This window comes from Varroa destructor, unplaced genomic scaffold, assembly GCF_002443255.2.
Source record: "Varroa destructor unplaced genomic scaffold, Vdes_3.0 BEIS01000003.1, whole genome shotgun sequence".
In the NCBI taxonomy this organism is placed as follows: domain Eukaryota; kingdom Metazoa; phylum Arthropoda; class Arachnida; order Mesostigmata; family Varroidae; genus Varroa; species Varroa destructor.
The window spans coordinates 44,979,304-44,990,984 of NW_019211456.1; the positions used below are offsets into that span (position 1 = coordinate 44,979,304).

Sequence of the window (11,681 nt, forward strand, 5' to 3'; positions counted from 1 at the left end):
TATTTTAGCTTCTAAATCAAAAGTTCCAAATCGCAAATGATTCAAGTAAATAACAATACTTAATAAACAAGTTTACTTATCAGCGTTGTGTGTTAGATGTAGACAGTCCTTGACATGACTTAAACTTTGCGCTAGAAGCTGCGAATTGTTGCAATATCCGAAACAGCAACCTCGAATAAACTCTATATATAAAATTGAACAGAGAGTTCAGTCGCCAGATACGCAATTCAGTGTGAAGCCAAAACGACGCAGCGTCAGCCTAAATAAACCAAACTGTTATTATTGGTTCTACATTAGGTCGTTGAAAACACGGGTCACAGGAAAAAAAAACTGATAATTACGAATGATATCGGAGTTCATATCACACAAGTAATGTAATGTTGAACAACAAGCTATTAACAACAACGACATCTTAAAGATGGCTTATCTACATATAGCTTAGAAGATGTAGATCGACTGAGTATATCGGTTTCCTTTCGCTGTTACGAAGCTGTCGAGTTTCGTTTGATAGATGATGACTGTGTGAAGTACACTTTGGGACCTCCGCCAATGTATTTAGTATGATCTATGGGCCACAGTGCAGCAGAGATGAATAGAACTTTCACTATAATTCACCATTAAATTTAGAAATAAATCACCCTATCCAGCTGTAAGAGTTTTTTTTTTCCTTTATGTTACGTGTTTGGACCGAATTATGTTAATTGCGCATAAAAAGCGAAAATTCGATGATTCACAAAAAAATTACAATTCGAGCTGATAAAAAACAAACAAACATTTTATTCGATGTTTCAGTATATTTTTCCCTACATTTTGTGTGCCGAATGATATGTTATCTATCAAAAATACTACGAGTTCATTTATCTTAGTCATAGTATACAATGTTCGTAGTACATCAGCATTTCACTGACAGAACTTCAGGTATGTTGAGATTGACAATGAAATAGATCTGAATGATAGCATTGGTAAGCGGCTTTAGAACACCGTTTTTCAATGCAACGTGAGCGTTTATCCACGACAGATATAGTTTGTTAGGCGTACACCGCCGTGGGTTAAAAACAATAGTCGGCCAGTCTGGCTACTGTTAAACGTAATCCAATCACCAATATACTAAAGTAAAAAGAAAATAAGTTTAACCGTAGTAAATGTTATTTTAATTTTTTATAAAATGGAATTTCAAATACGGCTCTCAATAGCACGCTATTACCTCATCCAAGCTTCGTGCTCGTCCGTGTCTCGTCCCAGGTACATGCCTAACATAACACTGCCATTTTTGTTGCTATTGTTAAATTTGAATTTTAGCGGGGCTGCGCCAACTATCGCCTAACGACCATATCGCGATGTTATGAAAAGATAAATGAGTGCAGTTTTATAAGAACGAGATCGCGTCTCGACAATATCGGTTGATTCATTGAGGCATTCTTCGAGCTGTGTAAACGTACAAACGAAATCCTGCCCTGGTTCAATAGCTCGTGTTGGTTCGTTAACCGATTTTATAAAGTTTGCGCCACCATCACGTAACGGCGTAAATGTCACCCGAAGAACAGTCTGATAAGGCAATATCTTAATGAAATTACTCAGGCCTTTTATTATCAATATATGTCAAGTTGACGTTTCAGGCCGCACGCACCTTTCACTACCTGGGCAAATTTAAGCCGAATGCTAAAAGAGAAATGATAGATTAAAACGATCACGGTATCGTTTACACAAGAAAGATTAATAGAAACAGAAGTAAATTAACTAAACGAAACAAATAAGTTATTATATACACATTTTCATTTATAATAATACAAAGTAAGTAAGAAAGAAAGGACTCTTTCGTAGTGAATAGATTGACTTAGCCTTTCAACGCGAGCACAGAGATTTGGTTGTTCTCAATATAATCTCTTGTATCTGCGAACTGATACGCAGATAGACTGTTCGGTCGACTAAGCTCTCCGGATGACTATTATCAAGATTAAAGGGATCACGTTGGTCATGCGTATCTACAGACAAAAATGATTACGTGAGAAAACTTTACTCTAACATCATTGTGATAAGGAAGTTGACCCAAGGAATTTCATTAACATAACTCAATTACTTAAACTTGAGCTGGAGTGGAACCTATTGATTGTTTAAGTCACATCTCTTCGGAACACACAAAGCGAACTGTCAAAACAGGGAACATTGGGTTAGTTCCGGATATGCTCCGGAGCTAAAAAAATATGGTTTAGCTTCCCACTAAGGGACCGGATGTTACATATACGGCATCAATTTGTGTTGATGTTTATATCAATATAGGCCACGTCAGAAAAAGACAAGAAGGACACTTAAGTACAGTCTAATATATATATATATATATATATATATAGATATATATATATATATATATAAAACCAAGTTGAACTCATTTTTATTCTTTAAAAGTGTTGTAACAATGAAAAAGTTAGTCGGCATCAATTTGCGTCTGTAAACGGGTCATGATCCATATGTCCGTGTTTTGCTGACTCTTGGATATTGTGCCGAAACAGAATCGGTACTACCGTTGGGCACCGATCTCTTAGTGGCTGAGAAAAGCTATTTGGAAAGAAGTAAAAAGACTTTTTACTCTATAAGTAGAAAAACATCTGTCAAACTATAAACAAGCAAGCAAGTCTACCATATTTTTCTTCTGAGATTTTGTCGTCGATAGCTGACCGAACGATGAACCTCAACAACTCATTGGAATATCGCGCAAGATTTGAGGGCCGTTACTGGCCGCGGGCGCGTTTTCATAGGAACGCAACAGTTCTCGTTTCGTTTAGCCTGTTGACCTTTCTTTAGCTCGACCCATCTTTCATTTCACTTATGCTTACAAGTTAAAACTCAAGATTATCTTGCTTATTCCGACCTCAACAACCCACAACAAGAAAACGTCGAGGCGTACTAATACAATAGATTCCTATTGACCAGTAAATGTTTACGAATCAAAAAACTTCCCACGAACAAAAAAATGCCATTATAGTCATATGCGGTCGTTTGTTAAACTGAATAAAAATTCGTCACACCAAACTTTAGTAACATACCAAAGAAAAGTATTGAACTTCTCACGATTCACTTGGGGACAAACGACAACTACCTTATTAGAACTTTAAAAGTTAAAGCTCATGATGAACGTAATGACGTGCAGCATGTTAATCTCGGGAGACAAATATGGCCTGCTTCAATAGCTCATGGCTAACGTTTATTTGGCCTAACATCATAGCTAAAATTTATGTAATGTACTGGCTTTGTGGCTATAACTTGCATAATTAATTAAAGTAAGCCTTTTTTTTTGCGTGTCTCAACTAATTAGATACTGAGGCCTAATCAACATTTTAGCTTCCCTGCAGGATTCATCAAATTAAGTCCTAAACGCAATCTTATTATGCTAAGAAACATATGGATTAAAATCATTAGTAAAATGCACCACTTAGAGTTCCCGGCGAAATAGTGAACTTTCGTATTTGAAACACACCGTTTTTTACACGATAATTTATGCACTTTATTTTTAGTTTCATTCGACACATTTAGAAGGTTACACGTATTACTACTCCTTGTCCTTCTTGGAGAAATTTACGGGACATGTCTGACACAAAAAGCATATAGCTTGTCGAAACTCCGATAGGATAGAACCATAAAATAACACACAGACAGCTAGTGATGAGCTTCTAGCTTAGCTGAAGACTACAAGATGAAGAGTTCGTCGGTGGACAGACAAAGTCGATATTTCACTGAATAGCTGAAACGTTTCGTTATGTTTTACACACAGGTCTCGTGAAAGAAGAAAACAATATAATAGATAATGTCGCCCATAAAGATATTACTATAGCATTTATTTTAACTGTTCCATTGCAGTTAAAACAGGTACCGCATTAGACTGCCTGCCTTCACAGGAAAGGAACTTAGTTTGGAGAAAGTATAAAGGCATTTATACTATATAATATTTCTAGATAAAAACATATCATAAGGAACATATGCACACCTAGTCGATAGAAAATCAGTCGTATAATAAAAAAATATCTAACCGGAATCAACAATGGATTTTATATGTATCCATTTAGAAACACCACCTACCGTTAGGAACATATATATTGTCCATAATTGAGGTTATTCTATCGACTTTACTAGGTGAGCTAATATACCATTAAAAGTGGATGTGCCTTTAGGACGTGCACTATGTGTGTACAATAGGCTTTATCTCACTAGCGACAAAAGTTGCGGTACAGCTCCTACAACTAACGTCAGAAACGTAGAGGAAGCCTACAGCTACGGGATCGAAGGGTTAGATGCCCAGGTACAGCCTGTGGCTCTAGGTAGTGAATAAAAGCAATTGAGCACTTTCGGTGGTTGGCTGGTTAGCTGGAGAGCTCGCTGTTGGCGAGAAGTTCGTTTAGAGACGCACAAACTGGAAATGGCCATAGGTCACTTCCAGGAGTACGGATCTCCGGCTTCCGGAAAGGGACACGTCGGTCACTTCCGTGATGAGCTCTGTGTTAGCTTGCTCTCCTATAACGGAAAAACGACTTGCCCGACGTTGGGAAAAAGCCTTCCAGCTAGCACTTAAGTTGCACGGTGGCCAAGTAACAGCTTCCACTACGGCGTAGACGTGGAGTAGGCCCACAGCACCGCCATCGGACAGTCATGTCCTTATGCCTATCAATTATTAGGTACGAGGCCATACGGTGAAAGATTGTTGCTGACATAAGTAGTCAAGGCTGATTTAACATAATAGTTAAAGCTATAAGCAATGGCTTACTTTCGCGTATGATGAATAACTGATTGAAACGGCTCTACCAATTGATAATAAACAACAATCTTCTATGTATAATATGAGAAAGTCAAGTAGACGTTCCGTTACAGAAGCGATACTGTGGAATATACTTCCAACCTGCTAATTTTGAGCATAACAATGATAAAGGAATCATTCCCATAAGCAATACCTTAATATATAGAAAAGTTCGTCATTATAAAAGCATATGAATGTTTTATTGTTATTCCGCATTTGCGTGTAGCAAACAAATTATTGAGGTGGAGGAATGTAACAACATTTCGACGCATCGATTTTCGATGACGCTTGCTTCGAGTGAAAAAAAAAATACATATAAACACCGTTAGAATGCTTGTTTGTGACTTTTACGCATACGTTTATGGATCATCGCGTGTTAAGCCATTCTGACAGTTTTGTAATACTAGACCAGAGCACCATAGCAAGACATGGAATAGATGCAACGGTACGTATCATAAAACGCAAAGATGTATTCCGACACATAAGTGTTGGAATCTCCCTTGTATCAGACGTATGTCTCGCGTAGCAGCTTCTATGCTTGCGGCTGGGATATGACTTTTACTAACATGATCATTATAATCGTTCTCATCATTAATATTATATGTACTGATGTGCCTATCCAGCCATTGCACTAGCGTATTAGGCCCATATACATGACGTCCGTATCATATACGTGCAATTTGTTGCATTGCTGTCTACTCGATTCGAGCTAAATTGATCCCTCGATCTGGCTCTTTTCGGTTAGCATTAACCGTCCAAAGCAGTGTTCAGAAATTCTGAAACTATAACTCGGATATTGCGGATGAAAACTGTAAGACGGGCGTCACAGATACCGAATGAAGATATGTACATATTGTTACGTGCAGGCCATAAATATACATTTTTCTGTATCCGCTGTCGACATTATTGACTTTATATAGAGAAAGCTTAAGATAAAACATCAAACAATATCAATATGGCATTCTCTTTATAGAGCAAGCGATAGCATACTGCGGTAACAAAATTTAATATTTATATTATTGAGCGTCTGTTTTGAAGGCAATAATAGCGTCTTTGAATTGGGTACAAAATGAATGACAATAAGGTTTGAGGAATCCAGTCAACATTATTTCAGTAGCATTTTAACGATGTTTCAGATGGCATATATGAAGTCGATTTGAAAATCTATATGTCGTTCTGTATAACCTAGTCTGTTTAGGAGCACGCGTTGAATGAAAAAAAAAAAAAAAAAAAAGATCTACTAGTTGTCTAATGAAAACCTTAGGATTCCATTGATAAGACGAGTTCTGGCTTTATTCTGCTCAGTGTATTGAAAACGAACTTAATTATTTTTTTATTTAATTTACTTTAATTAAACATAGTTTAAAACCATTTGTTTTCAGTTCGTTGTATAATTCACATGTATATAGTATATATATATACACATATAAAAGAAACATTGTTCATTATAATTCTGCAGAAAAAATCAAAAAGGCGACCTTTTTTGATAGAAACGACAGGCTTCAAGGATATTAGAGCTTAAGGAATAAGGGCTAAGTGTATGTTGGAATCTGGGAAAGTCTTGATTAAGCTAGGGGTATATTTACAACGAACTTTCTTTTCTTAAATTTTCTCGCCTGTCTTTCTGTCGCTTCAATTCCTATAAAAACGAAATTATAATATTGTCATACGCAGTGATTTCTCATTCGACATGTATGCTTTTTATTTGACTTTGTATAACAAAACGGACTAATACATAGCGTTGCGTGTATGACGCCGTGACACGAGGCGACTGCCCGTTTTTTTTAGGTTTCTACATTTAGTCAAATGACCTACTTCTATCTTACTTCTGGTAGGTGTGTGTATTCAGTTGATCTTCGCCAACGGCGGCAGTCGCCGTCCGCCCTGTCGCTGATAGTTTTCTATCCAACATGGCTTCTTGACGAGAACGCTAGCGAGGGGAGGGGAGGGGAGGGGAGGGGGAGGGGGAGGGGGAGGGAGGGATTGGCCTGGCTGGTTGGAGTAGAGCCTTCCAATAAGTTTTCCTTTCGCCTTGGTATCGACATTGGAAAGTGTCACGAACAAGTCTATCCTCTAAACGACGACTGTTGCACACGGCATATACCGCTGTCGTTCGCCATCGCCTATGTGGCGGCTATACGAAGGAACAAGAGTCCATAGGTTTCGGCCTCCTCTCTACTGTGCTCTTGTTTCGTTTTAAAGGTAATTCAATAAAGCTACTAGTAATGGGCCAGTCGCGCTCTGAACACCCACCCTTTCAGCCGCTAAGGTTCCCAGCCACTCAATGGCGACCCTAGCCGTGTCGAACGTCTGCGAACAAACTATGGTGCACAACCTCATACTAAGCGGACGACCGTCTACCCCAAGGGGGCGAAGTAGTAGTCGACTCCTTAACTGGGGAGGTCGTTCTCCTGGCTAAGCTTTCGTTCCTCAACCGTCGGTCCGGCGCTTCATCTCATTCTATTGATCCAGATGTCTTCAGGGGTAAAGTGCGAAGACGACTCTTCGAAGACGACAACGACGTTGACGATAGTCACAACACAGCGACACCACCTGCTCGAACTTTGTAACACAACGTTCCTAGTCCCTCCAGATCTACCTCTATCCACCCACAGCTTTGTCTGTTCTCCGCTAGGCGGGCAAACGAGAGATACGCAACGTCATCTGCTCTTCTCTCGATTAAGGCCATATGTCCGACGGGCGAAAGATGGACAACGCTGACGCCTTAGCCGGCCTTTTTCGAAACGGGCTCGGGTGGAGTTGAGTGAGCTGTAACAGAAGAAACAGAACAGGGGTAGACCAGAAAAAGCTAACCCGATACGTTGCGAGCATCTAAATAATTTGCTACTTTTTTGGGTTGAAATGCTTCGACAACGCGATCAACATGTGACACTGGTAAGTTCAATAATTCGCAAATAAATAACTTCCTTTTTTTAGAGCCACATCACGTACCATCGTACGTATCTTGAAGGGTTGTAAATGTTGTTGGGAAGAGCTCGTTTTTGTGCCGGCCAAAAGGAACTGCTCCGAATGCTAACGTAGGATAGAATTTGAATAAATACCTATATACGACCCCAATATTGGTCTCAAAAACGAACTAGCTGTGCAACTTACTAAGGTTGTAGATTTGTAAGGTTGTAGAAAGCCTATAGATTTTCATAACCTCACACCGCACAACCAGCATGCAGAGCACATGTTGTGTTCGCGAACAGTTTATAACCGAAGTAGTGTAGAAGTTCTTGAACTTGCTTAATTGTTCATCTGGGCAGTAACTAGGAGCTTGGTACAGCCACAGGTAACTTTCATACTTCAGAGTCTGCTTAAATGAGAAGGCACGTTCGTTAAAGGCGATATTCCTAGTTTTAGAATGAACTATGACGTTTTCATGTACAAACACATTTTTAAAGTAGCGCTTATTATTTAACTACTCGTGTTTACTAAAAAATCATGATCATTTCTGTTTACAAACTCGTTATTATATATATATATATACCCGAATGACTATATAGCCATAGCGACTCACTCAATAACTATACGTCAAGCAATACTTTCAAATTCAACCGCTCCATTTAGGCCTGCCTTTGATTGTTATAGCCCATTATTCTAGCGTCTCGACGCGCACTAGCGGCCGTTGTATAGACTTTGCTAAGTACTTAACGACGTTGAGCTAGGTTTCATAGCTGAATAATAATTCTTAATAATAATCATTCGTTTCGCTTGTTTCGTTACCATCAGTCTCCGCGATTCCTTACTACCACGTGAGACAGAATTCATTGTAGCAACTACGAATAACTTTGAACTCTAAGTTCTATTACGAAGTGATTGTTAGTCATGCTAGTTACACTTTGCTAAATTGTTGTAACTATATTTAGTAAGGTGCGGTATGTATAAAACAACTCAGATAAAGCATACTGAAATAGCCATAACAAACAAGGCGAAAGTAGAGATACGGGTGTCGAGAAGGGCTCGAACGACTCTTGAGAAAAGGCATCATGAAGTTCATGAACAGCACGAGCGGATTTTTTCGAAATCAATAGAAACCTCTACTTAGCGAGGTCGAACCCTTTAAAGAAACATACCAAGACTCCAAAGCATTCGTACTGTAAATAGATATTATTTTCGGGAGAGATATAACCGTGCACAATTTTTAAACGAAGTTACACCCGCCATCAAGTTATTTCCTTTAACGATAGACATTGTTGTATTAGTGATAAAACAATAAGAAGATGATTACTATATGGTTGTCTGAAGTAATTTGAAGGTGACCTGATTTCTGTTATCGAGCCGTCCACCTCACGTCTGTCATTGTTATAAGAATATTGTGTATTACGAAAAATGTCAACTATAAAAGTATGCCAAAACGAAGCTTCATGTCGTTATAATAGCAATGAATGCGTGTAAGTGACAGCGTTGCCAAATCAATGTTGAATTAACTGTTGGACTCCTAATAGCTGCGACTAACTTCTGGGTCGCACCGGCAACTTTTTCTAAGTTAATCTACCAGTATTCGTACCCGGAAGCGCAGAGGTGCAATAGTGTTGGTTGAACTTAGTGTAGAGTAAACCGACTTCTGAGGATACACACGCTTCCTTAACAACTTGAAATAAGATAGCCTAGAAATTATGTTCAACTTCAACTTCCACTGCTGATATTTTTTCCTAGTATGCAATTGGACACATCTAATTTCCTATTTGGAAAAACTTCCTCGTCAGACAAGCAATTAGATGTTCCTGTACATGAATGCGACGTGAAGTTTCAATGGCTTCACATGTAAAATATACCTGCATATAAACGAAAACTAACTTATATGTGCATATATCCAACAACGCAATTATTCAACTGACTGTCATGATTAGCGTGTAAACATCGCGCGGCGTTAGGTCCTATCTCGTTTCTGGACTATACCTATGAATCTTCGTTGCTCTGCCATTTCGCTTTATGTAAGTGCGACGTCACGGAAGTAGCCTGAGGTGGTCATTGCTTGCTTCCTTGCCAGTCTCATATTCGGCCGCTTACCACTACCTGTCGTCGTTGCCGTCAGATTTGCAACCGACAAAGGTAACGAAAGACTGCAGGGAAAAGCAATCAAAGTTACGTCGAGTCTCTGGACGGATAGGGCCTGCGTCCAGAATGATATAGCATGAAGGAACGACGACCACGGGAAGAAAGTAGCCTACCGAGCGACATGTACACAAGGCCACCCAAACAAGCACGTTCCGTTAAGGCTTGTAGATTGCAGTAACGTTGTAACTCCGACGGATAAAAGCAAAAGGAAAACAACGAGGAGGAGCGGGGGCAAGGTCACGAGCTGGCGACAAGCCACTTGTTGTGCAATCAGCTAGGTGGAAAGGGCTAAAAGGAATCCACAGGGCGACGGTAACAGAAGCAGCCGTTTGCTTGAGGACAGTTTCCTCGTTCTGGGTTCCTTTGAGTACGATCCCCAATACGAATTGCACATGCAACCTTCATTCAACCAGTAGGCAACAAGGCGTTCAGGTCGCTTCCATGTGTTTCTCGTCTAATCTGCCACGCTAATCTTGTTCCACGAAACAAAATCGTTACGCACGCCCGACATACACATATAGCTAACAGTTATAGCAGACGTTGTGTGTTTACAAATACATGGTCGTACAATACGAGTGGATATAGGTGTTGTGCTACACGCCTCAATCTTTCATTATAATTCTATAATTTACAAGGACACAAAAATATCTTACTTCGAAATCAGGAGAAATAAAAAAACTTTATTTATAAGCGAGATAATAATAGCTAGTCATGCTATCAATAGCAATAATAATAATAACAATAACAATAAAATAATAATGATTTAAGCACAAATGACAATGAATGTAAGCAGTACGGCACTAACCATTGAAGCTGGAAATCGCCGAGTTCGTCACGGTTCCGGACACTTCTCCAGGATGTACCTATTTAAATCGCGGTCTGCTATTAAAAGCGTCAAAAGTGAGTATGCAGCTCAACAATATTGTTCACTGAATAATGAAGACTCTGCCATTAACATCGTCGAATAGTTTATCAAGATAAAGAAAAGGAAGAGAAGCAGCGAGAAAGACAGAGAAAACCATTTGGTGTGCCCGCCGACAGCCCCTTCATGTGGGCGCCACCGGCGCGGTGGCTAACACAAAAAATGCGAATTTCCCTGTCAAATTTAGAGACTGTTCATCGTCACTGAATTATCGCTGGATCATTAGGCTAAAAAGAAATGTTGTGTAGCCGGTGCGTCATTAAAGCTATCGAACTGCGATTCTGGTTCAAGCGAAAACACCGACAGCTATAGCAGGCGACTTCGCTCGATCTTCTATCGTATATCGTGTCGTTCTATAGTATTAATGCACTCACTGGCCATCACCACCACGGTCCTTACAAGTCCAGGGTAGCGGTGCCGACATGGGTAGGAAGTAGCGCGATAAAAAAGCAACACGATCGTTGCTTCTATCAACGTGCAGCAAGCCACCATACCCACGATAACAAGAAAAGCCTAAAAGAAAATACATTGACTGGCTACACAAGCAGCGAAGATGGCCAACGACGACTCCGGAATCAACAATATTAGCAGCGGCAATGTCGTCGCCTAACCTAAACAGGACAAATACAGAATGTGCCAAAGGAATCGTAGTTGGGAACGTGCCCGACGGTTACCCATGAAATTGAGAGGATCAAGGGATACACCTTTTGAAGTGGGCGTTTGCCGCCTACCTCGGCCTTCTCGTGCAGAGATCAGAGTGTAGATAGCTGTGGTTCCAGGCGTATTATAGGAATGAAAAAAAAGGTGCTATCTTCCTGTACGTGCCGGCTAGATTTACTGATTTACCTCACACTTGTTAGGAATCTTAAGGAGGACAAATCGGAACGGGACATATTTATGCTCAGTGCTAGG

The 11,681-nt window shown here is 39.8% G+C and overlaps 1 long non-coding RNA gene across 1 annotated transcript; it reads right to left on the reverse strand.

The window, feature by feature from the left end:
* Window positions 1-7,425: 7,425 nt before the first annotated feature.
* LOC147757013 (uncharacterized) lies at window positions 7,426-11,255 on the reverse strand. The gene is made up of 3 exons (XR_015323729.1): window positions 10,653-11,255; window positions 7,898-8,099; window positions 7,426-7,552 (listed from the first exon to the last, which is right to left on the reverse strand). It is a non-coding gene; the product is annotated as an uncharacterized LOC147757013 (long non-coding RNA).
* Between the last annotated feature and the right edge of the window lie 426 nt (window positions 11,256-11,681).